Genomic DNA, 26,087 nt, shown 5'->3' with positions numbered 1-26,087 from the left:
ACCATCATCCACCCTACCACACCAACCAAGGTCCCACCATGCTAGCAGGCACAGTGGTGATGGGTTAATGGTTGGACTTGATGATCTTAGAGGTCTTTTCCAACCTTAATGATTCTATGATTCTATGTCCCGATGGCTGGCACTTGGCCTCTTCAGCTGGGGTTGCAAGCAAGATGAACTCAACCCAAGCGAGAGCAGCAAGCTGTCTCACAGACCTAAGACTAATTCTCATCTATCCAAAGTCTAAGTCACTTTTTTATTTTTGGTAGGATTTCATTTTGAATGAATCAGGCTCTCAAACCTGCTCACCATGCAGACACCAGCACACCAATGCCAAAACACTGGATGGGGCTAAAGCCCATGGATCCACTTAAAAGAGAATGAAGCCCTGACTTTTATTGAGTTAAAATGATGCAAAAAGGCATCTTTGGGCTGCAGTTCCATGATGCATTAGCTCTGACAAGGGAGATAACTCACAACCTCCCCACATTGCTCCTTCCCCACCCCACACCACGGCTGGCTCTCCGCTCTCTTGCTTAATAAAGCAGCCAGCAGCTCATGCTGTAAATCAGATCAATGAAACATTCAGTTTAAAATAACAGCCAAAAAATCTTCCATTCCAGGAGAGCCTTTAGTATTACAAATGATGAAAGCACGTTTCTAAAAAAAGCAGGCTGGGTTGAGAGCGATTTCTGAGAAGGTGGCAAAAAACCAGCACCAAGCCCAGCCAGCAGAACAAGGGCTGGGCCGCTCCAAGCATTGCTGGGTCACCAGAATAACCCCGATAGTGGGAAACGGTCTCAGTACCCCAAGCTAGTGGCTACCTAGATCAAAGATGCTGCCTGGCTCCCATGCTGGACATGTGTGGAGATGCTGTAGGAGTAGGACATTCAGAGAACATCACATTCCTCTGCTTGTGAGCTAGTCCTTGGGCATCTCCTTGCCCAGTGGGCTGCGTTATTCCCGCCTCCTGGCTGGGAGGCGGGCAAAGACGTTGGGATGAAGCTTCTGGGGTCAAGAAACAGCATCCTGATGGTGAGCACAAGCATTTGGCCGGCGGTGCTTACTGAAACTGTGAGAGAACAGAGCAGAGACACCCCCAAGGTTTTTTACAATTATTTTTATGATTAATGCTTAGATATATGAGCGATTTAGGGGTTGCGGCTTTTTTTTTCCCCTTTTTCATCTGATCTAAGCATCTCTCATCTAAGCATTCATTAAGTAAATAACGAGCCATCTTCATTCTCCAATCCAGATGGCTGTCCCCACGCCTGGACCAGACCAGGACTTCACCCACAGCGGCCAGACCCATCAACAGGAGGATATGCAATGGCCTCTGGCTCACAGCTTCCCCACAGGCACCGCAGCATCTCACCTCCTGTTTCCAACGCTGGGATGCAATCCCGCTACAGTGACTGTGGTTTTTAATGCCTTTTACAAATTTCTAATTTACTCCATATTAATCCCTCAGAGCAGTACCTCCTTCATTTTACCCCTGGAGACACAAAGATAAAATATTCATTGGGTTAAACACAAAAACCTACAGCTCCAGGCTGTCGTTCAGGACAGAGGAGTTGCTGTTACGCAGGTCGCTGATATAGTACAGCAGTATAACACCGTCCTTGCAATAAAAGTACAGAATGAGCTTCCAAAGATGCCTTTCTAAACTAGATGTTTATAAGTGAATTTTGGTTTCATGACAAGCTCTTTTTGCTTACTTCTCACTTTTTCTCATGCTTTTCTTTGGGCAGGGGGGGCAGACAGGAGCTGTTCTTTCTCAAGCTCAACATTAAATAAGAGGGACCCAATGATATATCGAAAATGTACTCTTAAGGCATGGCACACAGCATATTTCAAACAAATGGCACTGCATATTTCAAACAAATCACAGAATCACAGAATGGTAGGGGTTGGAAGGGACCTCTGGGAATCATCTAGTTCAACCCCCCTGCCGAAGCAGGGTCACCTACAGCAGGCTGCACAGGACCTTGTGCGGGTGGGTTTTAAATCTCCCCAGAGAAGGAGACTCCACAGCTCCTCTGGGCAGCGTGTTTCAGTGCTCCATCACCCTCAGAGGGAAGAAGTTCTTCCTCATGTTCAGATGGAACTTCCTATGCTTCAGTTTGTGCCCATTGCCCCTTGTCCTGTCGCTGGGCACCACTGAAAAGAGTTTGGCCCCATCCTCCTGACACCCACCCTGCAGATATTTGTAAGCATTTACAAGGTCCCCTCTCAGCCTTCTTCAGGCTGAACAAGCCCAGCTCCCTCAGCCTTTCCTCACAGGAGAGATGCTCCAGTCCCCTCATCATCATCGTAGCCCTCCGCTGGACTTTCTCCAGTAGCTCCTCATCTTTGTTGAACTGGGGAGCCCAGAACTGGACACAGTACTCCAAATGGGGCCTCACTAGGGCAGAGTAGAGGGGGAGGAGAACCTCCCTCGACCTGCTGGCCACACTCTTCTTAATGCACCCCAGGATCCCATTGGCCTTCTTGGCAGCCAGGGCACACTGCTGGCTCATGATTAACTTGTCACCCAAATGCAGCTGAAAATCTCCAAAATATCAAAAGCTATTTCAGTAAAGGGTTTCGCTTACATCAGACATTCAATCAACTTTTTAAAAGTTGAATCTCTTCCACACATTTTAACTCAATGGCGTGGACAAACTCACTAGCACAAGAAGGTGACAACAGCCCCATAATCCACATCTCTGTAGTCTTCCCAGGCTCCAGAGGACTTCCCAAATCCATCTGTGTGGGACGTCTGGCTTTGTCATGACCTACTGCCCTGAAAAGTCCTTGCTGTGAGCTGGGCTTTGCTTCCAGCCTCCTGAGCAGCTCTGATGTCAATCATCACCTCCTTGCTTCCTTTTACTCTCCAATAAGTTTGAAGTTATCCAAGACAGAAACCAACCTACTTGTCTTGCACTTACACGGCTTCCAGCTCGCAATACCTATATCCCACTGCAGTGCTCAAACTCAATTATTACCAGCTGGACCTTCACCAGGAGGACATACATTTCTGTGGCTCCACTCTGTCTATATGCAGGAAAAGAGGTTTCTGATGGGGTGTTCAAGCTCAGTCCCTCCCATCATTCCCACGGCACCCTGCCATACACCATCGCCAAGCTCAGGCTTCAGCCCACCATGATGGGATACGGCTGATTATTTTAGGGAGAGCTTTCAGGCACAGTCTCTCAGATGAATCTTCCAGGCCATGTCCAGATATCCCAATCTTCAGTTACTGAAAGAGCAAACCACACAGGTGTGTATAAACACAGGCACCCACATCTCTGCCACAACAAATCATAAACACTGAAGACCAAATATAGGCTATTTTATTTGACCTTTAACTAAGAGCCAAAGCAAGGTGATTCCAGACCATAAATATTCATGACTCAGCCAGCAGGTGCAGACTGAAGAAGCTCAGACCTGAAACCTTGAAGGTAAGTGTAGAACAGCATCGAATCCTCCCCCAGTTGTTTCACCTTAACTAGGCAGGAGGGAGGTGTTGACACTGAAGCCGTGCTTTTTAATTCAGGCAATCTGTGTTCAATTGCTAGGCTTGCATGAACTCTGTAATGCAGTATTGTGTATCTAGGAGAATTAAAGACAAGGCACAGTACTCTCACCTGCCTCCAAAGCATCCTAGTGCTGCAAAACGCATGGGAAGGACTCTTCGTTTAACGGGGTGTGATTCTGCTCCAGTATAGCACAGCAAGAAATGGACTTGCACCATTTTAATTTTTAACCTTCAAGTAGATTAGATGAAAAAAATCACAAATGTAAAAAGATACAATAGCTATAATTAAGGTGGCAAGAAACTGGCACCGTGTTTTATCACTGGAAGAGTTGGGGAGTTATCCTGAACCAGTTCATACCATAGATCAAGGCATTTCTTTGCATCAGCCTGCTGCAGTAGGCAGATAAAACATAGCTGCACCATGTGCATAAACTGTGTTTAGATACATAAATCTTAGCAAAGTGGCTTCTTATTTTGAGGCAAACCCAGAAAGAATTATACGTTGCATTAAATATTTTCTTCTCTGTCCTCTTCTCCACTGTCTGAAAGATCAATTAAAGTGCCTTTGCATAAAGCAGAGAAGCGCTTTCCAAAAATAAATAAATAATTAAGCCCCTCTTTGCTTTTCATACAATTTCTAAAGAAAACAAGCATAACAACTGAAAGATTCCCAGAGTGAATAACAGTAAAATGCAGAAGGTTTAATCATCCACTTACGAGGTAACAAAATCGATTTGTCAAGTCTTAATGTCTCTTGCAAAATTGCAAGTGCTCATACACAAATATTAGTAACATGCTGCAGCAAGCTGAATAGTTTCTCCTGCCCTCACACAGGAATACGTGCGAGCCCCTCCCCTGCATTCACATTTACACGTTGCTGTTTCCATCACTTTTCTGTTCGCAAAGAGATCAAAATGAAGCTACAAGCAAGCATGATGTGGCTTTTAACACCTTCCTCCCCTTATGAAGGTCTTATTGTCCTGCACATCAGCAATATCTCTGGTCCAACTGCACCTCAGTGCCTGCAAGCATCAGCGCAAGGTCTCTGCACGCTGACCACCAACGCAACTTAGGACTGACTAAAAGCCTCAGCACTGAGAAAGCACTGCTCAGTTCAACTGGTCTCCCAGTTACCAACCGGAACAGGAACTAGGGGTAAAGGGAGAGAGATCATCCCACCAAGCAAACCCAACACCTACATTCGTCTCCCTCAGCCTGCTCCACATCAGGTCTTTGCAAGGCAAAGGAGAAATGTTTCCCATCAAAAACCCATCTTCCTAGTTTCTAAGGAAGAAACACTGGAACGGGTTGCCCAGGGAGGTGATAGATGCCCCATTCCTGGAAACATTCAAGGTCAGGTTGGACGGGGCTCTGAGCAACCTGCTCTAGTTGACGATGTCCCTGCTCATTGCAGGGGGCGCTGGACTAGATGACCTTTAAATGTCCCTTCCAACCCAAACCATTCTATGGTTCTTAGCTCTCCAGAGAGCAGCAAACCATTACACCATCATGCCAAGATGAACCCAGAGGACCTTTTCAAGGCTGTATTGTTGGACAGCAATTTGGTGGAACTACATCTTCTCCCTCCCACAGCATCAGTGAAGCACTTAAATGTTATTCTACTTTGTCCAACCATTGCCAAGACGTTGGGCTGACTTCCAGCAATGCAGTCTGGAAAGGAAATCTCAGCTCTAGGCAAAGCTGTGACAGGGGACAATAGTCACCCTCACACCAAAACGCAAAAGAGCCGATAAGAGAGAAATCTTTACCCTAGTCAACTGAAACAGGAGAAAAATAACTTGAAACACTAAAAAAAAAAAAAAACAAAAAAAAAACAAAAAACACAACAAAGCAAACCCCACCACAACAACAACAACAAAAAACCACAAAACCCAATAAATAAAAACAAAAGCTAAGACACGAATAATTCATTTAGGTAATAGTCAATGTCCATACTCTACCTGAGTTGTTTAATGAGAAGGTTCTTGGTTTAATCAGAACCACCATAAAAAGCAAAGGTAGGGTCACCAGTACAAGATTTATCTTGAGTAAACGAAATAGCTTTCTCGGTAAGGCATTTCCATTTGAAATAGAAAAAAATAGGTTGCAGTTTGTCAGCTGACCAGTAAGGGGAGTCGGTGCCTAGAGCTTTGAGTCAACCATGCATATGCAGTTTTGGGTGGAGAAAACTCAAATAATTCTGAACTAGTGACATTGAAAAACATTGACAACTGCCAGAAGAAGCTAGAGGAAGATGGACAGAGAGCATCATGTCCAGAAAACACACTAATGTGGAGAACAGAGAAGGACTGAGAGATACTACAGTACGAAAAAAAGTCATGTTTTTGCTAGGAAATGAGTCTTTCTCTACTTGCAGGACTTAATGGGGAGCATGTGATGAAGGGCCTTTGGAAGGAGAAAGGCAAAGGACAAATGAGATCAGTCAAGATGGAGCTTGGGGTAAGAAAATAAAGGTTAAATCTCAATGCACCTCTCAGTACAATATTCAGATGGTATCACGTCTTCCAGAAAGGACTTGGGCCAATTCCTCTGGCGGCCTTGAGGAGACATCTAGGAGGATACCAGATGATCAGAAGAAGACTTCAGAACACAAGGGCTAACCAGACACCACTGAGCCCCAGCATGAGAAATAAATAGGGCAAAAAAATAAAAATAAAGTTTTATTTAAATAAAAAACCTCAAAATCTGAGTGGGATTTAGTAATAATGTACAGTATCTAAAGAAAAAAGCCAGCAGTAGGTAGTTATTAAGCATTGTATGGGGAACAGCCGCAAAATCACTACTGTATCTATAGCCACGCTGGGCTCGTCGACAGAAACGGGGCTGCCCCCGGCTACGGGGCCATGGGGAGGTGCACTCAAACGCTTACGTTCCTCTTTCCTGTTAATCTCATTAACCTCACATTTACTGCGTTGTTGGTGATTACTCAGGATGTTAACAGGCACACTTTTTGCATACTGTTTACTGAATGTTACGCATCTGTTTAGCTTTATATACAAAACGGGGCTGGAAAACGCCAATTCCCCCCATGCTAGGGAAAATGGAGGTAGAGAGATAATCTCCTTTTTAAGGACTTGTTTCAAAGATCATGATTTCTTGAACAAGATTTAAGTGCAAGATAACCAACTGACCCAGAAAAATACCTAAAAACCTTTCTTTTTCATACTTCTGGAATACTTCAAGTATTCTATGAAGGAGAAACAGACACACAGACTAAAAATACCCAAGTAAAGAGTTATTTCCTACCATTAAGCTGGAGTACACGAAACAACTATTCTAGCCATGATACAAATTACCGCTAATGGTATTCCAGGTGGGAAAAACAGATGTAGTTTAAGAAAACTATTTCAGCTGATAAAAAGCGCTATAGGTTTTACAAATACAGTCTGTTACACCTTGAAAAATGAAACCTTCACTGACCATCTGTTCCTAGCAGAGAGTGCCCATTAAGACTCGCTTCGACAAGAAAGCCCAACTCAAACTCAATGCACCGCAAGTGGGGACCATTCCAGAGCTTAATGAACCAGCCAAGTCCGGCAAGCTCAGCTGTCAGGGAAGAATTTGGATGAAGATTGCCCAGTATCAACCAGTTAAACCAAGGAAATCACAACAAGAGAGGAAGATGCCGTCCAGATATGAACGTCTGCAAGCACCGAGCCCACAATGTTGCTGCACACCCAACCCAGAGGCTGGATCTACATGCGTAGCACCACCTCCAACAAGTTCAAGGGATATGGAGAAAAACAACCAAAGCAAAATAAAGAACCTGAAGCAGGAAGGAATATCACAGAAAGAAAATAATAAAAAATATCTCACCCACAGTTTTATTCCCTCGTGTCGCGGAGCCACTTGCTCGGCACTAGGCAGCAATAGCCCAACGGACCCAAGGCCCGTCTCAGTAGTATCGTCTCTGTTCAGGGAAAAGGAAAAAAAAAAAAATGAAAATCAGAACTGAAAACTTCATACAGGTTTTTATCTGCTCTGTTTCCCCCGGTCTGAAACGCAGGCATTCCCAAGACTGAGGTTTTAGTTGTATCTTTAGATTCAACTGCCTTTGGGAGTTTTCACACCCTGTGAATTTGTTAAAGAAAGAACATATACATATTAGGCAAGCTTTGATTTCAGCCTACATTATATCTCTTGACAATGTAACACATGCATAAAAAACCCCACTCCTTCCCTTTAATTTCAGGGTGCAAGCATTAAGAGATGTCCCGTGAGATACAGCAAATAATTTTCATTTTCTGCCATTTGTGATTTCACATACCTGTCAATTCTCCCTGCTTAGTGACCTCATATTTTTATTCAGCCTTAAGACAGTTAAGCTGGATCTGTCAGCCTTTTTCCTATATTTCCTACAAAAACAAAGCCCATGCAGCTAAAGGGATCACTGAGCTAGAGGCACACAGCTGGGACAACCAAGCAGACCCAGCACTGGAAGAGGTCTCAGCACAGCAGAGTAAAACCTTCGCTAGGATGCTGTACCACAAAGCTGCACAGAGAACTCCTGCCTTTATAACAGCAGCCAAACTATTAGAAAGCCATGTTAGCAGACAACTGAAAAAATCGTTACGGTATCTTCATAATTGATTTTTAAGTAAAAATGCATGGAAAGAGGAAAAAATAAATTATTACTTTTGGGAAGATTATCCATACAAGAGTGCATGCGCTTGTGTATAGAGCAATAGGCAGACAGAATATATCTCTATAGACAGATATACAATTGCATATTTTAGAACAGCATCTGTAAAAACCCAACAGCTCAGACAACTCTGGAGACTCTAATTAATGAGATAATAAACCCATTTCCCTCACAAACACTTAAACAACTGAATTTCTTTGTCCCAAATTTGGAAAATAATGCTTCAGAATGAATTCAACATGCTTTTAATGCAGTTTATTATGTTTTCATAAAAAAGAAAACAAGAAAAAGAATGGCTTAGGCTACTCAGGTAGAGGTACTTATACACTGTGTAAAGTTAAGGACGTGGAAGTATTACTCTCTTTTCGCAGTAATTATTCCTCAAAGGAAGTGTTTTAATTGAACTGCTGAAAATATTGGCTCGTTGATTTGTTTTAAGCAGGAGGAGCATCCTCACACAGGACTCAGCCTTTCAGACTTCTTATCAAAGCTTTCTTATCTCTCCCCGTGACAGGATGATGGAGAAAGTCACTTCACATGGGATGACGCTGGGGTAAGAGAGCAGCAAAAGGTGCTGAAAGAGCTCCTCCTGCCCTGAGTTTTCATAGCCCTAGAAAAACCACACAACTAGCCTTTCCTCTTCTTTGATGAACACAACCTATTTCAGCCCCCTCAAAAGCCAACAGCAGAAGCTCCAACACATGAAAAAAAACATTAACAGCCTTGAACTTAAAGTACAGTGCCCAGTCTCAGCTTTCAAAGATGGGGTAAATAAGCATGACCTTTAAAATTTAAGATGTTGCTCAGCAACACCTTGTCATGTTACAGCACACAACACTTCCTCCTCGTTATTTCCCTGGCCAAAGGTCAAAATTCATCTTCCCAAGAGCCAAGCCTTCCTATAGAGAGCAATGAAACTCCCACATCCAACTATCTCGGGAACAATCCACGTCTCCATCCTGGAGACCTTCCAAACATCGAGACATGCTGCAAATTCTTAGGGAGCGAGCCTTCACTCTTTGTAGTTACTGTACAGCGACGCATGAAGCATTTGCATTGCCACCACAGAGATGTAGGATTCTTTGTGCAAACCCTGTTTCTCCTGTAGCACATCTAAGGTCACATCGATACGATGTACCACTGTCTACTGGCTCACATCCACACATCGGCAACTAAACAGAAAGTCTACGCACCAACATTCCACAGTTTGGGGAGTGTTTTTTCTGGGTTTTGTTTTGGGTTTTTTGAAATCTGTTAGGAAAAAATGTAAAAGCAGAGGTAACTTTGCTGTACAGCTAAAATACACACCAACCTGCTCTAGTGCCAGGACTGGACTTTCACCTTCTCTGATGAACGCCACATCTCAGCACATTCAGAGGTCCCAGCAACGTGCAAGCAGCAGAGGATCCCTCCAGCCCTGCCATTACATGCCCAGAAAAGTCACTCCTTGACCACATGTATCGCCTTCCACAAGCTACCAAGTTCCCATAATTCATAAAAAGAGCAAAACTGAGCAAGTTATAGAGAGCAATGCTGGCAGCTGCAGTTAACTATTTTCCTCTGATCAATTATTCCTTCCATTTGTAAAAAAAACAACCTCTAATATTTCTGTGATTGAGTGCAACTTAAGCAGGGGGGGGAAATTCAGAAACCTCGTCTCTAGCAGTCTCACATGCAACAATCCTGCTCCAAATGAAAACAGCATTATTTGTCTAGCACACAGAGTCAAGCATCGAAACCGCAGGATGCTCATGGCTCCTATGGTAAGAATTTTATCACCTTCATGTAGCGCTGGGTCAAGCATTTTTAAACTACCTCTGGAAGAACAAGCTAAGCCATGACACATCCCATCCTGCCAAGCAGGGATTCAGGTCCTTAAGTAGAGAAACCTGGTGGCCCAGTTCTACAGAATTATCAGTATTATGCCCATCTCTCAGAGCACCCAATGGTGCAAGCAGCCCTAAAAGGATGAAAACCAATACTGAAATTATCAACACGCACTACGTCACGCAAGCGACTTCTTGCCGACCCATCTTCTCCTTATCCCACCCTCCCACCCTTCCCATCCCACGTATCTATCTGTTTTCTTCTCCAACTCTATCTTGTCAGGCAGTTTCTCCACAGCAGGGTCTCTGCTTCTGCTGGACACAGTACAGGAATGCAAGAGGGACATGATCTTTGTTGGGCATCCATAGGAAGAAGCCCATTATAGGAAGGAATTAATAACGACTCTGCCTACCTACAGATTTTTAGGGTTTTTTTTAAGCCACCGTGTATGTAACTCACATGATGTCAGTACAGGAATATCACGCTAAAGATCTGGAACGTAAGGAGCGGGTTTTCCTCGTTTCTATGGTTATAAGCAATTTTAATGACCAACCTAAATAAAAAAGCTGGAAGAGAGAGAAAGTAGGAAGGAGTGCAGTAGGCGTTTAATTTTGATTGACAAGACACAGCATAACTAGTTAAGATCTGTCAAATTCCTGCTAAGGATCACAAATCCTCAGCACACTGTATGGCCGACAGAATTAGTCTAAATGCACAGCTTTATAAAAATGTTTCTTACCCAGCAAGATCAGAATTCACCATTTCAGTTTCCCCATACAAAGCAGCCGATATCATAACTACCAAAGGAGCCAAGGTAGGGAGAGAAAAAATACCTAGCTTTTATTATCTGTGAGATTTTCAACTGTTAACTTGCTAGAATGCCTTAACTTTTGTCCCTGGCCAATATATATTTTTATATATATATATATATATATATATATATACACACACACACACAGATATATAAAAGTACAGCATTCCCAAGATTGTTAACTACCACAACAACAATTTGAAAGGTATTATCAACAGCATCGCTCCGGAATCATATCCACATCACATTAAATGCTGTATAAATACAGAGTAAGGAGACAATTCCTGCGTTCCAGTCCTTAAACTATGACACTGAATGCAGAAAGAGTTGAACATAGATTGGATGGGAAACATCTGGAAACACAGAGACAATCTGGAGAGACAGCAACATTGGCATGACAATCAGCTGTGAGGTTTCCTGAAGATATCTCACCAAAAAAACAAGGTCTGGGGAAAACTAAGGACATCCCTATGAATGTTCATGGGTGATGTCATCCAGAGGGAAGAATGGAGTGACGGAGACCTGGCGCATTTCAAAATCAGGAAGAGAGATTCGCAACCTTGGAGGGAAGAGTCAACATCTCAACAAGGTACAAGGCAGCACAAGAAGGGCTCTGGAAGACACAACCAGCAGCTTGTGTTTAATGCCACAGAGATGCAGGATGCAGTGAAGGACAGGCTCAAAGAAGATTCAAGATGTGCCTGAAGCACAGAAGATTTAGTTTTAGAGAGCTTTCCTGTTTTAACAAATCTGTGTGACTTTTAAGGAGGGAAAAACTAGGCAAGAGAGGACAGGGTTATGAAGGAGCGAAGTCAACAGCTCGCGAGATGCCTGCCAACAGGATCTGCACTTAAACCATGCAGTTCTGGCAGAGAACACCCTCAAAATTTGGTATTTAAAAGTCTACTGGTGTTGGAGCGTATAATTAAAGTAAAAGGACACGAGTGAACTAAGCTGATCAACACAAACTTGTATCAAGCTCAGAACACGTCCCCAGAAATTCTCAGCCACCTGGTTCTTCCATGCTACATTGAAAGAAAGAAAAATCAGCTACCTCTCCAGTCTCTAATAGGGACAGATTTGTACCAACCTCAGAAAGACTAAAAAAAAAGAAAATTCAAACAAAACGAAAAACTCACAAGAAGTTACCTCATTTACTGCCGGTTTCCAATCCCAGAGCGACATACGTCATGTGATACAAACTTTGCTTTCTCTCAACAATGCCCAGGCTTCACAATATAAGAATAATGTAAACACCTACAAATTAGTATTTCCTGAAGAACCACAGTACTCACTCCTCAAGAATTGGAATAAATGGACAGATTCAAATCCGTTTTCCAACTGATCATCACACTGGGGCAAGTCCACCAAACTCTGCCTCTTAAAACTCTCAATCTGCAAGTAATTAAACCAAATCTGTACGAAATTTATTCATTCAGCAGTTATACCCTGAACAAGCACAGTAGCACTCACACACTTAAGTTACCTCTTCAAATCAGTATCTAAAAAGTCATTATACAAAACCTGGCAGAATTGGGCACAGATTCCTCTATTTCAACCAAAAATTTCAACTGAACTCTTAAGTAGTCAACCAAGACTTCTAAAGAGCCAACGTCAGCGTAGTACACAACAAGGAAAATCAAATTCCAGGGCACTTTCTCCCACTACTCCATTGGGTACTTTGGCTTCACCCAAGCCCAACCACGGCCCATGTTGATTTAATGGGGCATGCAAGTCAAACACACACCTCAGCACAGGTTATTTAAGTCCCTGAGAAATCACATGCAAAGCATAAAACCACTGCAGATGCCGTCTTCCAGCCTTCCTATCTAATTGCAGGGGATGCCGTAATGGTCCATAGGCAAAAAACATTTGGTCAGCTCTGTCCAGGAACATCTACTGAATTAAAACCATCACGAGCACATAGTATCGGAGACCCTATCTTACGACAACTGCCTCAAAGCTTGTTTGCAAAGCTTGCTGCAGGACCTCCTGGCAGGCCAGCCAAAGCTTGTTTGTAGCCCAGCTCGCTGCAGGACCCCCTGGCAGGCCAGCTAAGTACAAACAAGACACGGAATAAACAACTGCCCAAAACAAACTTTGAAGGAAGTTGGAGGACGGGTACCTTGTTGAGGAAAACGTGTCTAGACATCAACCCCTTCCCCGATCTGCTGGAGCCAGGACCGAAAAAAAAACCACACATGCATGGGACTGGGGGAACATGGGGTACGTGCCATTGCCTAGGGAACAACTCCCCGAACACCCTATAAAAGGCCGTGTGACCAAACGACGAAGACACCCTCACCACCGATACTCACAGGAACTATGGACCAACGGGACGCTGCTGGATCCATGGTGGTGACTATATCTTGTGACTCCATCCCGACTGCTTGCTAGGTTTCTTTCTTTCCTCTCTTTCCTGTCGCTGTTTTCTCATGCCTTCATTTGCATAGGTGATCAATAAACCCGTTTGACTGGCGGCATTTGACCTCGTTTGTGTCACTCACTCTGGGAATAACAACAAATCTCTCCAGCTCAGGTCTTCCCAGACCGTAACGCATAGGAACAGCTTAATAACTGTGGTTCTAATCCAGTTATGGAGGACGCACAAGAGGAGGGAAGGACCTGAGCTCTTGCTAGTGTTCAAGTCATCGACAACATCTTAGACACATCATTTAATAATGAGACAAAGAGACACCACAAGTCAAATCAGGTACAAAAGTAGGATCAAGGATAAAACAGGAATATTACAGAAAAGTGGGTAAGAAATACCAGCTCTGGAGCCCTCAGCACAGGAAAGACATGGACCTGTTGGAGCGGGTCCAGAGGAGGCCACAAAAAATGATCCAAGGGCTGGAGCACCTCTCCTATGAGGAAAGGCTAAGAGAGTTGGGGCTTTTCAGCCTGGAGAAGAAAAGGCTGCAGGAAGACCTTATGGCAGCCTTCCAGTACTTAAAGGGGCATGTAAGAAAGATGGGGACAAACTTTTTAGCAGAGCCTGTTGCAATAGGACAAGGGGTAGTGGCTTTAAGCTAAAAGAGGGTAGATTTGGACTGGATAAAAGGAATAAATTTTTTACAACGAGTGTGGCGAAACATTGGAACAGGTTGCCCAGAGAGGTGGGAGATGCCTCATCCCTGGAAACATTCAAGGTCAGGTTGGACAGGGCTCTGAGCAACCTGGTCTAGTTGAAGATGTCCCTGCTCATTGCAGGGGGATTGGACTAGGTGAACTTTAAACGTCCCTTCCAACCCAGACTAATCTATGCTTCTATGAAAAGAAGATATGCCAGTGCAGAAGGTATGGCCAAGAGGTTAAAATTGCCATCTGCTTTCAGGGCCCAAATATTAGACAGGGTAACTTTTGGCCAGTGGTTTCCTAGCATGTTATAGCTCCTCTTGATCTCTGTCAGCGCTCCTTGTCCCTTCCGAAGCAGGATAACTGCTTTACCTACTTCAAAAATCACACAGCTGCCCAGCTGTAGATGTTGAATACAACTGAGCCTGGGGTTGGAAAGAAGGAGAAATGGTACCTCTGCCTCGTAATGATGGACACACGACCAGCTTGGACAGTTGAAAAGCAAGAACCATGAAACCACTGCTTTGGTTCTCCTCATTTATTGCTGTTTCATTCTCAGCAGTGCCACCGTGAACTCAGAAACCAGGAAACTAAAACAAAAAAAAAAAAAAAAAAAAAAAGGATTCATATTTTCTCCAATTTCTTCTTGAAAGGTTCCAATCAGCCAAGCTGCCTATCACCAACTTGAAGATAAAAGTCAAGGCAGCACCAAGTCAGCTGGCACAAGCTCATTCATTACCAGATAATGCCTCCACACCTCCCAAACCAACTTTGCAGCCACCAGAGGCACCTCTTCCCTGGACGGTGCCCAGGAATCACTTGCAAATGAAATGCAACCAGATTTATCGCTTCTGCAACCCCGGAAATTCAAGTAACAGAGGTGACATTACATTTTGTTTTGCCAATGCTAATCTAACACCTTTTTAAAGGTGCATACGTTTCACCCTGTTGGCTTCCAACACTGAATTACCAGCTCTACTAAGCTTCAGAATAAATGAGACGAGCATGCCCTCTGGACGAAATCCCCTGCTGTAGTCTTTATTCAAAACACATTGCTTCAGAGCCTTGCGTGCATTGCCAAAAATTGCCTTGAGGTTTGCCCTTAAGACGGCAATTTGCATATCAACATCTTGCTGTAAAGCTTACCCAATGTCCCCGCTATTATTTTAATACTCAACTGTGGGCGGCCCCCTGAGCGGCGCACAGAAGTGCACGCTAAAAATACTCTTGCCTTCCCCACCGGCTCCGCACATGACCACAGCTAACGCTGGCTCGGATGCAAAACCAGGAGCGACAGCATCTATCTGCCTCTCGAGGAGGACGCGCAAGCTCCTAAGTGCTCGAAAAACGTGCTAAGAAGCAGAAAAGTACCTCTGCATGGATGGAGGAAGGATGCACACAGCAGCTGGAGGAGGAGACCGCAGAAGAAGACAGTTTTGCAGCCAAGGAAAGCAGAAGAGGTTTATCTGAGCGCAAGACATACTTGGGAAAACACATTAAGAGGTAATAAAGCAGGCAAGGGAGGCATCGCCCAGGACATGAATTTAAGATGATGCTGAACACAAGAAGGGAAAGAAATCTCATGCACAGCACAGAAACGATCCAAGGCGAACGCGAGCACAGCCTGATTCATGCCCCAGAAGGGAGATCCTGGTCTCACTGGCAGCACTGCGTTGATGAAAGCGCATGAAAAAACATGGATTGCAGGTTTTTCTGTGCCCTCCTCCCCCCTGCCCAGCAAACCCCAGTCTCGGAGGCTGTAATTATTTTTGGCAAGGTGTAAACAGGTCCACGAAATGAAACAGAAAAACAGAGTTATTTACGAGATGCAACGTGGGGAGCCAGCATCAGAACCCAGCTACCAAATCGGCAAGCGCAAGGTCACCCTCACCTGCTTAGGAGAGCAACTTTGCAAAGTGGTGTGCAGGCAGCCAGGCAAAATAACCAGCCTTGGTCTGCCCAGGAAGGCAAGTAATGGAAATGGAGAACAATGAAGCACCAGAAAACATTGCCTCATTCAACTGTGAGGGCTTTATCATGGGGCTGGTAGGCTTTGAGATGACATCCGTCGAGACGATGCCCATCAAGCCCTTAACTGACCATGACAACTACCTGCCGCTATGGGAGAGGAGCAAGAAGAACACCAGGTCCATAAGTCTTCCTCCACCAAAGATGTTGTAGGAGGTGGCAGCCAAGGAGCTCCACCTGTGTGTAGAAGATTGATTAAGACCATTAATCACCTTATCCTGAAGGCCACCACCTGCTTCCAAGGAGTTAGATTATCATCCCAACCCAAGATGCACCACAGATTTTGAAATGCAATTTGCTTGCAAAGAGCCAAGCTTTATATTCTCCCTCTCCTGGCAAAGAAAAGCAGCAAAAGCTGAACCCTTGCTGCAAGAGGATACTGCAGCCCAACAGGGCTGAAGAAGCCAGCATTGGTGGACTTGGCAGTGTTAGGTTTATGGTTGGACTCGATGATCTCAAAGGTCTTTCCCAACCTAACCGATTCTATGATTCTATCTCAAGCCCAAAAAGCAACCACTGAGGAAAACACAGATGCTCCTTATGGTTTTACCATAGGCCAAAGCAAAAGGGATGGTCAAAGCCAGGCGGTCCCGGGAGGCAGGAGACAAGTGTCCCAGGGACAGAAGGACCTCCAGGCTGCTTTCTGCCCACTCTCTTTATAATCTCTATTCAAAGCCTTGCAAACAGGACCAAAACCCACAGCCCTACTTCCAAGCATGGTACTACATTCAAGACCCGCCTGGAAAAGGTCCTGTGCAGCCTGCTGTAGGTGACCCTGCTTCGGCAGGGGGTTTGGACTAGATGACCCACAGAGGTCCCTTCCAACCCCGAACATTCTGTGATTCTGTGAAAAAAAGGATGTCAAACACCACGCATTAGGAAAGGAACTAGACAAAGCGAGACGAGCAAGCCTGTAGACCTGAGAGTCCACGAGACACCTCTATATACAAAAGGAAACAAAGGTATATCTGAATAATGTGCAAAGGAAAAAAAAAAAAGGAGAAAAAAAAAAGCAGGCCTTGGTTTCCACACACAAAAAAAGAAGAGGATCTTTACAGCTAAAATGCAGGTATTTGCACGAGAGGAAAAAAAAAAAAAAAACCACACCACAGAACTGAAATTTTTTCCACTGCCCCAGAGTTTGGAGTAAAGGGGAAGAAACCCATCTGCTTGAAGCTTTAAAGATGATAATCTGGAAAATATCTGTAGTGAGACTGTCAGTCTGCTTTTTCAAATTTAAAGGTGAGTCAGACAGCATCGTGTTTTACTGTGATACTGCAGTACTGTTTACACCACTTGCTAAGATGCATCTCCAAGGGACCAGTTTTGGCACTTGGCTAGGATAGCAACCCATTACGTTTTCAGAAAAACAACCCATAGCTATGAAACATCCCCGTGGTGCATGATCAATACTTAAGAGGGCTTTGGAAGGCACGCAGCTGTTCTCTAAAACAGAAGTGTCAAAAAGCTCAGGACCGCATTTCTGGGGCTTCGATGCCCACATTTTCCCACCTACTTCTATCTTCAGGCACTTGCAGTTAATGGAAGCTGAAGGTCCTTGACACTGAGAAATCGAGTCACTAACACGCAGTGGCCTCAATACAACTTTGGCATCACCATTTAAGTTTTGGGGGGTTTTTTTGCCTTATTTATCACTCATAAAAGTAGACCTAGTAAAATGACTTAATTTTTGCCAGTCACTACAAACCTGGATAGCTTTAAACCTGTATGAAACAGTATGTAAGAGGATGCTGAGCACCAGCCATCTGGGCATGCTTCCCTGATCACAGCTGTGCTTATTCACTGTGGCCTGATCCTGCCCGTACCGATCCCACTGCTCTGTCCACGGCAGCTTCAGCAAAGACAGAAATTTTCAATTCTTAAAAGCAAAAAAAAACAGCATAAAAGCAAACAAAAACATGTGGATTATTATTACATATATGTGAAATTTATATGTATGATCTTACGCACTATATTATAGAAATATACTGTTATTTAATAACATATATATGTTTATAAATCTGATTTCTCACTTTTTTGCTGAGTATCTGCTCGTGGTCACTAACTGCACAAGACTATTTGATGGGGCTGATTAGGGTCTCCCCAGAAGCAGCAGGCACTGACGTAAGAAAGCGCCTTGAGATGCATCAGGCAGCCAATAGAAGACTTCAAAACACTTGGGAAAGATAAATCACATCTCAAACTATTTAGCAGTATGTATAAAGTTGTATAAATTAGGTATTTTAGAAGGTTCTCGCAAGAGTCTAGAAAGCTAATAGTGTCACAAGGGACCATAACTCAATTGTTTTGTTGGGAGGGCAAGAAAAAAATGTCAAAAGCTGTATTAAGGTTTAGCTCTTGCTTCACTTTGCAAGAAGGAAAAGCTCAAGATCTGCAGCTCCCAACAGAAGGGTGCAGCTACATGGAAGATGGTAAAATGAACGGAGATTGATCTACACCTTAATGCGCAGCCCCTACTCTCCTACAGCCACATTTAAATTATTTTTAATTAGCTAGATGTGAAAATGCAGTTAATCGGAGTTAACTTCAAGTTGTTGTTGCAATTACCATTAAAACAAAAAGTTTCCTTTCTCATTAATAAAGACTCCACAGCAAACAGAAGGGACAAAGAAGGGACTTTCAATCACCAGCAGGACGTCGAACAGTGCCTGCGCACAACCAGCACTGTAAGCAAATAATCTGCATTATCTCCCTTCAGAAAGTCAAGCCCACATGTCAGAAAAGAGATGCTTCAACAAAAGCAATGGCAAAACTACGCGAACTCAAGGGATCGCCGTCTGCGGCTCCCATTGCCAGGCAGCTGAAATCGCAATAAATTGCAGACGAAGAAAATCTGTCATGTACAAAGTTATATTGAACAAGGCTTTACCCTGCAAGTCAGCACAGTTCCTGCAGCATAATCGACCTTCCTCATCACCAAACAGATGCATGGCAGTGTTTTTCCTCCCGAAAATTAGAAAAAACTCGGAGCATAACTAACGTCTTAGGCTTGCACATGGGATGCTGCAAAGCATTTGCTAATAATTCAGCTCAAACAGAACCGCAATTATCTAGTCAGTTGCAACCATTGCTGCCTCTGATGAAAAGCCCTTCTTTTAGCCACTAATAAGTTTTCCAAACAAACTATTCACATTAAAAATGTCAATACTGGTTATCTAAGCAAGGACTAAATTCAAGGAGGAAACTTCCATGAGAAGCGGCGTTTTCTGTATGAAAAACTCTGCCTTTACAGAGCACAGACTGGACTTTCCTTACAGTTAGTTCTGCCTAAACTCGGAGCCACCAGTGCAGAGCTCACAAACCTGGTGAGACGTCATCCAAGTCTTCCCCAAACAGCCCGGGAGGATTCTTCTCCCCTAACACATCCCAAAATTGGGGCACATGAGCCGGACATGCACCACTGCACGAGGACTGTGGTCACAGTCACAAGACATCACATGCTGGTAAACAAATAAAGGAAACAAATAAGGGAATTTCACTGGGAAAAAAGAAAAATCAAGAAAAGCAGCATTCATGGCTGTATATGTCTCCACCACAGAGCTCCTGACCTATCTCCTGATATGATATTTTTACAAAGCAGCTATTAACAGTAAGTTCAGGAGTTGCCTTGTACCATACTCAAGTCTCTGGCATCTCACACAGCAAAAAAATGTGTTTATCTTCAAATTTGGGTCACAACACCTCCAAATCTGCCTGGTTTTCCCATGCAGAAAAATAAAGGAGGCACCTCCCTCCTCCATGCAGAAGCACCTCAAGAAGACTCCTTGTAAACTGAAAAAAAAAGCAACAAGCTTCAGCAATGAGCATGATCAAAATCCCTCACGGAAGAAGAAAATGTTTCATTTTACAGAGATGAGGACTATGGCAACCTACAGCACAAGAGGGTTGGAATAAAATCCTACAGCACGGCTGCCTCCTGCACTGCTTTACTCCATGCACCAGATGATGAAGGAGTCCTACAGTGGAAAAAAACCCACATGGCCAAGTTATTCAAGACTACAATCTAATAAACGTATGCAGCAGAGGAAGGAGAACAAATAAAGTCCCTGATAACCTCAAAAAAATCCTGTTTTTGCAACGTGTGGCTTTGTAGCAGGGGTGACTGCACAACAAGACCTAAACAAACTCAACGCAATGAAGAGCATAAAACATTTTGCAGCTATTTTCTGCTTTTATTTAGGGAAGAGATGAACGAGATAGCAACGAAATCGCAGCCTAACCCAACACGAACATCTACTTTGGGAAAAAAAAAAGTAAATTTACTAAAAAAAAAAAAAAAATAAGTATAGGTATTGCAGCAGAGTTCAACTTCATTCAAGGAGAAGTTGGAAAATGTTTTACAGATTTCGATTGCAGCACCCCAGCAGATGAGTAGCCAACGCACCTAAACTGTCCTTGAGAGAGCTTTTCCCTACAGCTCTGCACCCCAGCGAAGAAGCGTTTAAAAAAAAAATAACCCTTCTGATAGACCATTTCTTCTTTTTTTGCACCCACCTTCAGAACACATATAAAGAAGCAACTGATTACCAACGCAATCTTCGCTTTCTAATGGTGCCGCAAGCAAAACGGACATGGAAAAAAAAAATTCCAGCCTGACCCTTTTTTTTTTTTAGTTGAATGCTATTTTTGCCATCATCAGAAACACTGAAAAGCAGAGACGTGCCCATGCGCTGCAACAAAGAGATGGCACCTGCCTACTGAATTTCCTGACTAGTGACACTACGAAGAAAAAGCAGAGTTTTAAATAGAAACCTCCCTGCAAGTGTTAAATCAGATTAATTTAACTCTTCAGCATTATTTTAATCTTGCATATGATCATTTGCAAGGCAAGCAGGAAAAAAAAAAAAGAGAATAGGATTCGTCTCTTGACCACATCCTTTTGGAAACACAGTATATTATTAAAAACCACACATAACCTCCCGGACAGCAAAAGGACACATGCTCCTTCGCAGTAGGGTGATAGCACGAATTTCATACATCGGTTTTACGGACGCTCAACATCAGGCGATGGACATGAGCTTCCCATCATCCTTGCAGCATTTTAACGCTGCTGCTGGCAAGGCCAGCGCAAGTTTGTGGTCAGATTTCGAATCTGTAGGTGTCAAAAAGTATGCTGCAATAGAACAAAATGCAATGTGAAGGGTTGGTGATGCTGCTGGAGGATAAGTTTCACAATATTTCTCCAGCAAAACCCAGCATGCAGGCACTTGATGCTTCATTTTGCGAGTTAAGCTTATGCTTAAGTATCTGGATGAAATTTAGACCAAAGCGATCACGTCGTAGGCAAACGCATCTGCTCGCACAGAGTCATAGAATGGTTTGGGTTGGAAGGGACCTTATAGATCATCCAGTTCCTACCCCCCTGCCATGGGCATGGACACCTTCCACTAGACCAGGCTGCTCAAAGCCCCATCCAACCTGGCCTTCAACACTTGCAGGGATGGGGCATCCACAGCTTCTCTGGGCAACCTGGTCCAGTGCCTCACCGCCCTCACAGTTTCTTCCTTCTACCTAATCTAAGTGGCCATTGAGATACCACCAACCACATCCCCATTGAAGGACCCGGTCATTCATCCATCCATCCATCCATCCATCCATCCATCCATCCATCCATCCATCCAGTTTCAGGGGGATCAGACCTGGATCCACAAGTCCTCTCCAGTGCAAGCAGCCTTCATCCTGATGACGATGATTTCAACCCTACATCAAACAAGAGCTGAGGCTCCTCCCACCCACATGAAGCCCTCGGGCATCATAGATTTCCACGGTCCCCTGTAGCACCCACAACCCTCAGAAAGTCCACAAAAAGCCAAGCAAGAGCCACCTACTCACCCCACTGCCCAAACTAACTGAAGCATGAAGGAAGATAACAAAGATGGGAAAAGTAAATTAGATTTTCCAAAAGTTCTTTCCATTTTCATCTAGCAGAATGTGTTTATGGTACAGGCAGGGAATTGAAAGTATTATTTTTATCTTGATATTATTTACCCTTTCACACTTGCTATTTAAATATCCCTGAATTCCCAGAAGAACCAGCAGTTCAAAATACCATTTGATATATATTTATAAGCAAGGGGAAGCACAGACTCACTCATTTTCAGCTTGCCTACCTCTTTTCTTTTTAAATTAGATTTTAAGTGCTGTAATATGGATGTGCAAATTTATCAAGATACATAAGTATTATTTCTTCTCCACACTCAGCAGAGGATCTCCAGTCCCAGAACAGGGGTCCTGCTGGCAAGAAGACGCAGTCGTAGGGGAGAGCTGCATAGCGAGGAGTAAATTACAAGAGGTTTAAAATAAAATAAATTTTAAAAGACCAATACAAGCAAGTTGTGAGAAAAGGAGTACGGTTTCTCGTGCAAGAGGATGCGAGTGAAAGATTTTAATATTAAAATCGCTGTTCTAACAGTCTCTTTAGCCAACCTCAGCTAAATAACTTGCAGTCATTGCACAAGAGGCAACCCTGGATGCCAGGAAAACCACAGCAGCACAGCATTATACCACAAAACTACTCTGAACCAAGCAACTGCCAATACCCCTCTAGGAAGGAGACATCATATTCAAAAGCTCAGCCTTGTTTTAGACACAATGGCAGGAAGAAAAGGGGATGGAGACCTGAACCAGGAGTCAGGATTGCAGCAGGACACATGGTTGCACTGCTCAGCCTCTCCGATGTCTGTCAAAGCCACATCAGTGGTGATTGTGGCTTTTTTTTTGTTCAATTCCATTAACACACACAAGCAAATCAGCAAGGCAGGAGGCTGAGCTGGCAATGAGATGAAAAATGACATCACAGCTGGAGAAGACAGCGAGAGCAGGAAGGCAGCAGGAAGGCATCGAGGGGGCCAGACAGCAGCTGGCCTGAGTCATCGGTGATTTAAAGACCTAAACCATCTGCATTGACTCCTAAACCACGGCAATACAGAGACCAACAAGGCAGGATGGGGCAGTGCGCATTCACAGACTCATTGCAAAGGGAAACACCCGCCCTGCAAAAAGGGACAAATGCTGGATAAAACATGAACCTTATTGCTATTGCCACTGGATGAAGAAAAAAAGGGGAAAAAAACCCCCTCCTAGTTTAGTCCAGCCCTCCCAGTCCCAGTCCATGCACCCAGTAAAAATTTAGGATTTAGCAGGAGGAAGCATGAAGAGCAAAACTTCAGGCCACCACCCCACGCACGTGTTCTCCCTAGGTTTGCAAACAGACGAGCGCTTGTTTGCGCGGCGCTCCCAGACACGAGGACACAGCTCGAGCTGGAAATGTCACAGAGTATTTCAAATGCACACAACCAGAGGTTTTGCAGCGTGTATTTGGTGTGATGGTGGAAGAATGAAAGCACACTTTTAGGCTTCCAAACCCTCTGCTTTTTGATACAAAGACACCGAGCAGTTCAGTGGAAACACAAGACAGCACCAGCAAAGTCCACTCCAGCACTAGATGCTGCAGGATAATTGTACCACGCAGCTAGGGCGAGCTTTCATTAAAAGCTCCGAACCACAAACACTCTGAAGTACAAAAGCAACAACAAAAGTTTCCGCAGTCAGCCGAGGACTATTGCACAAAGTGGCGCAATTTATTTTATTAATTTTGCTTTGTTTCCTCTCCCTGCACTTTCAAGTCCACCTCAGTGACTCATTTATGGCTAAAACTTCCTGAATCAGCCTGGAAAGAGAAATAAAAATAAATAAATACCGTTTACCCTATGTGAGGTTAAAACTGAGCCAAAACCTGTTATTCAATGACAACACGGAACAGTTCCCCACCATTGCCATCGCACTGGAGGTCGACACATCAATGTTTCATTGTGTTAAGCAACCACAGGACAGTGTCACAGTGACTGTTGGTGGTCAAGAGGCAACATCCCATCTTTGCCTGGTCACCGGCCACATGGGACACAAGCATCATCCCTGGGAAAGCACAGCACTCTCGGCGCGGGTGTCCCTCCTTGCTCACACCCCTGTACCAGGCCAGACCTGTCCCCAAACCGTACACACACGCCCTATGCCAGGCCAGCCCTGTCCCCATCCCGCACACACACCCTGTGCCAGGCCGGCCCTGTCCCCAGGCTGCAGACACACCCTGTGCCAGGCCGGCCCTGTCCCCAAGCCACACACACACACACACACCCCCTGTGCCAGGCCGGCCCTGTCCCCAGGCTGCACACACACCCTGTGCCAGGCCGGCCCTGTCCCCATCCCGCACATACACCCTGTGCCAGGCTGCCCCTGTCCCCATCCCGCACACACACCCTGTGCCAGGCCGGCCCTGTCCCCAATCCGCACACACGCTCTGTGCCAGGCCGGCCCTGTCCGCTGTCGCTCCCCGTACAAGGCCACCACGTCCCTGGGTCACGTCCGGGTCACGCCCGGGGAGGCGGGGAAGGCCCAGCACGCGCCGCCACCGCGCGCGCACCCCTCACCTGCCGCCGCGCGCCCGCCGCCGTGAGGCTGCGCCCCGCCGCCGGCACCCAAACATCACGTGACCCGCGGCGGGCCCTGCCCTTGACCACGTGGTCGCTTCTCCCTCGCTCCGCCCCGCCCGCTGAAGTCCCGAAGACGCCAGGACTACAACTCCCAGACGGCACCGCGAAGCGACGCTCCGCCCAATTTCCCCAGGACGACCAATCCCTGGAGGGGACGTCCCCAGCGTGACGGTCGACCCCCTCCCGCGGTCCCGCTCACCGACCCTCAGCGCATTTCCCCTCAGGGCGCTGCTGGGCTGGAGTCGCCCCACTTCTCGCCCTGTCTCGGTGTTTGTTCCCCGCCCTCCTCCTCCCTCTCGCCCCTCTGTGGGGACCCGCCAGACCCCTCGAGGCTTGCCGGGTCCCATCTTCCCCCTGCGGCCGGGCTCCCCGAGGCGAGCTTCGCTTCCCTGAGACCCGCCGGCCGTCCCCTCAGCCTCCCCCACCCCTCACGGGCTCCCAGCTGCGCTTCCGCTTCCTGGGGATCCCGCTGTCCGGTCTCCTCTGGCCTGTAAGGTAGCGGTGTACTTCCCCTGGCACCTCCTTGCACCTTCGCTTCTCCCCTCTCTCCTCAGTCCTGCCGTTCCCCACCAGCCCTGGTACTCCCTTCCTAGATATCATTATTGAAAAGAGTTGTCTAAACATCTCAGCTGCCTCCCCTCGGCCATCCAGCCACAGGGACCTACCTGGTGGGGAGCCCCATCACAGAATTACAGAATGTTTGGGGTTGGAAGGGACCTCTGTGGGTCATCTAGTCCAAACCCCCTGGCGAAGCAGGGTCACCTACAGCAGGCTGCACAGGACCGCGTCCAGGTGGGTCTCGAATATCTCCAGAGAAGGAGACTCCACAACCTCCCTGGGCAGCCTGTTCCAGTGCTCCGTCACCCTCAGAGGGAAGAAGTTCTTCCTCATGTTCAGACGAAACTTCCTGTGCTTCAATTTGTGCCTGTTGCCCCTTGTCCTGTCACTGGGCACCACTGAAAAGAGTCTGGCCCCATCCTCCTGACACCCACCCTTGAGATATTTAGAAGCATTTCTAAGGTCCCCTGTCAGCCTTCTCCAGACTAAACAAGCCCAGCTCCCTCAGCCTTTCCTCACAGGAGAGATGCTCCAGTCCCCTCATCATCCTCATAGCCCCCTGTAGCTCACCCGGTGAGCGATGTGGTCACCCTTGGGATTTCAACAGCTGAGGAGCCCTTCAGCCCTGGATGAGCTGGTTCTCCTTTAATCATTAACAGATAACTCTTCGTTACTCGTGACAGTACCGTAAGCAATTTGGGGATAGGTTTGTGCCCTTTGTAGTCACACAGCGCCTACCACACCACGTGCGGGAGCAGAAATAAATAAATAAAAATCACCGACTAGCTGCTACTAAAGCTACTAATGCTCTTCAAAACATTACGAATTGCAGACCGAGACTGGAGGTTCACTGAAAAAAGGGGCTTTGATAGAGCAGTCTGGCGCACAGGGCATTTGGTCTAACTCACACTGCACCTGCGAGGGGTTTGCTTTTTATTTGCAAAGCAGCAGCGTGTTTACTTGGTGCTTCGCTTTGCAAAAGGAGTTATAAAGCAAGGATTTTCTTGATAGGGCCTTTAAACAACAATTCATTTTAACAAGGGGTTGACAAGCCGGCCGCCTTTTCAGAAATGTAGTTCTGCACCAGTAGCC

General features: G+C 45.4%; 1 protein-coding gene across 16 annotated transcripts in view; it reads right to left on the bottom strand.

The window, feature by feature from the left end:
* TSNARE1 (t-SNARE domain containing 1) overlaps nucleotides 1–25,630 on the bottom strand; it is a 553,318-nt gene extending 527,688 nt beyond the window's left edge. For 3 of the 16 annotated variants that reach the window (XM_075415472.1, XM_075415469.1, XM_075415485.1), the window contains exons 1-2: nucleotides 24,375–24,465; nucleotides 7,358–7,451 (exon numbers count right to left, since the gene is read on the bottom strand). The gene's annotated coding sequence lies outside the window, so the exon portion shown is untranslated. Of the gene's footprint in view, nucleotides 1–5,481; nucleotides 5,563–7,357; nucleotides 7,452–9,495; nucleotides 9,578–12,946; nucleotides 13,009–13,139; nucleotides 13,330–14,353; nucleotides 14,490–16,011; nucleotides 16,105–23,993; nucleotides 24,020–24,374; nucleotides 24,466–24,760; nucleotides 24,837–25,565 lie in introns of those variants that run through there. The other 13 variants (XM_075415474.1, XM_075415476.1, XM_075415473.1 and 10 more) reach the window with 13 other exon arrangements.
* Nucleotides 25,631–26,087: the final 457 nt, after the last annotated feature.

This window comes from Opisthocomus hoazin, chromosome 3 (assembly GCF_030867145.1).
Source record: "Opisthocomus hoazin isolate bOpiHoa1 chromosome 3, bOpiHoa1.hap1, whole genome shotgun sequence".
NCBI classification, from domain to species: Eukaryota; Metazoa; Chordata; class Aves; order Opisthocomiformes; family Opisthocomidae; genus Opisthocomus; species Opisthocomus hoazin.
Note: the sequence above shows the minus strand (reverse complement) of the source record. Positions and strands in the feature narration are given on the sequence as shown.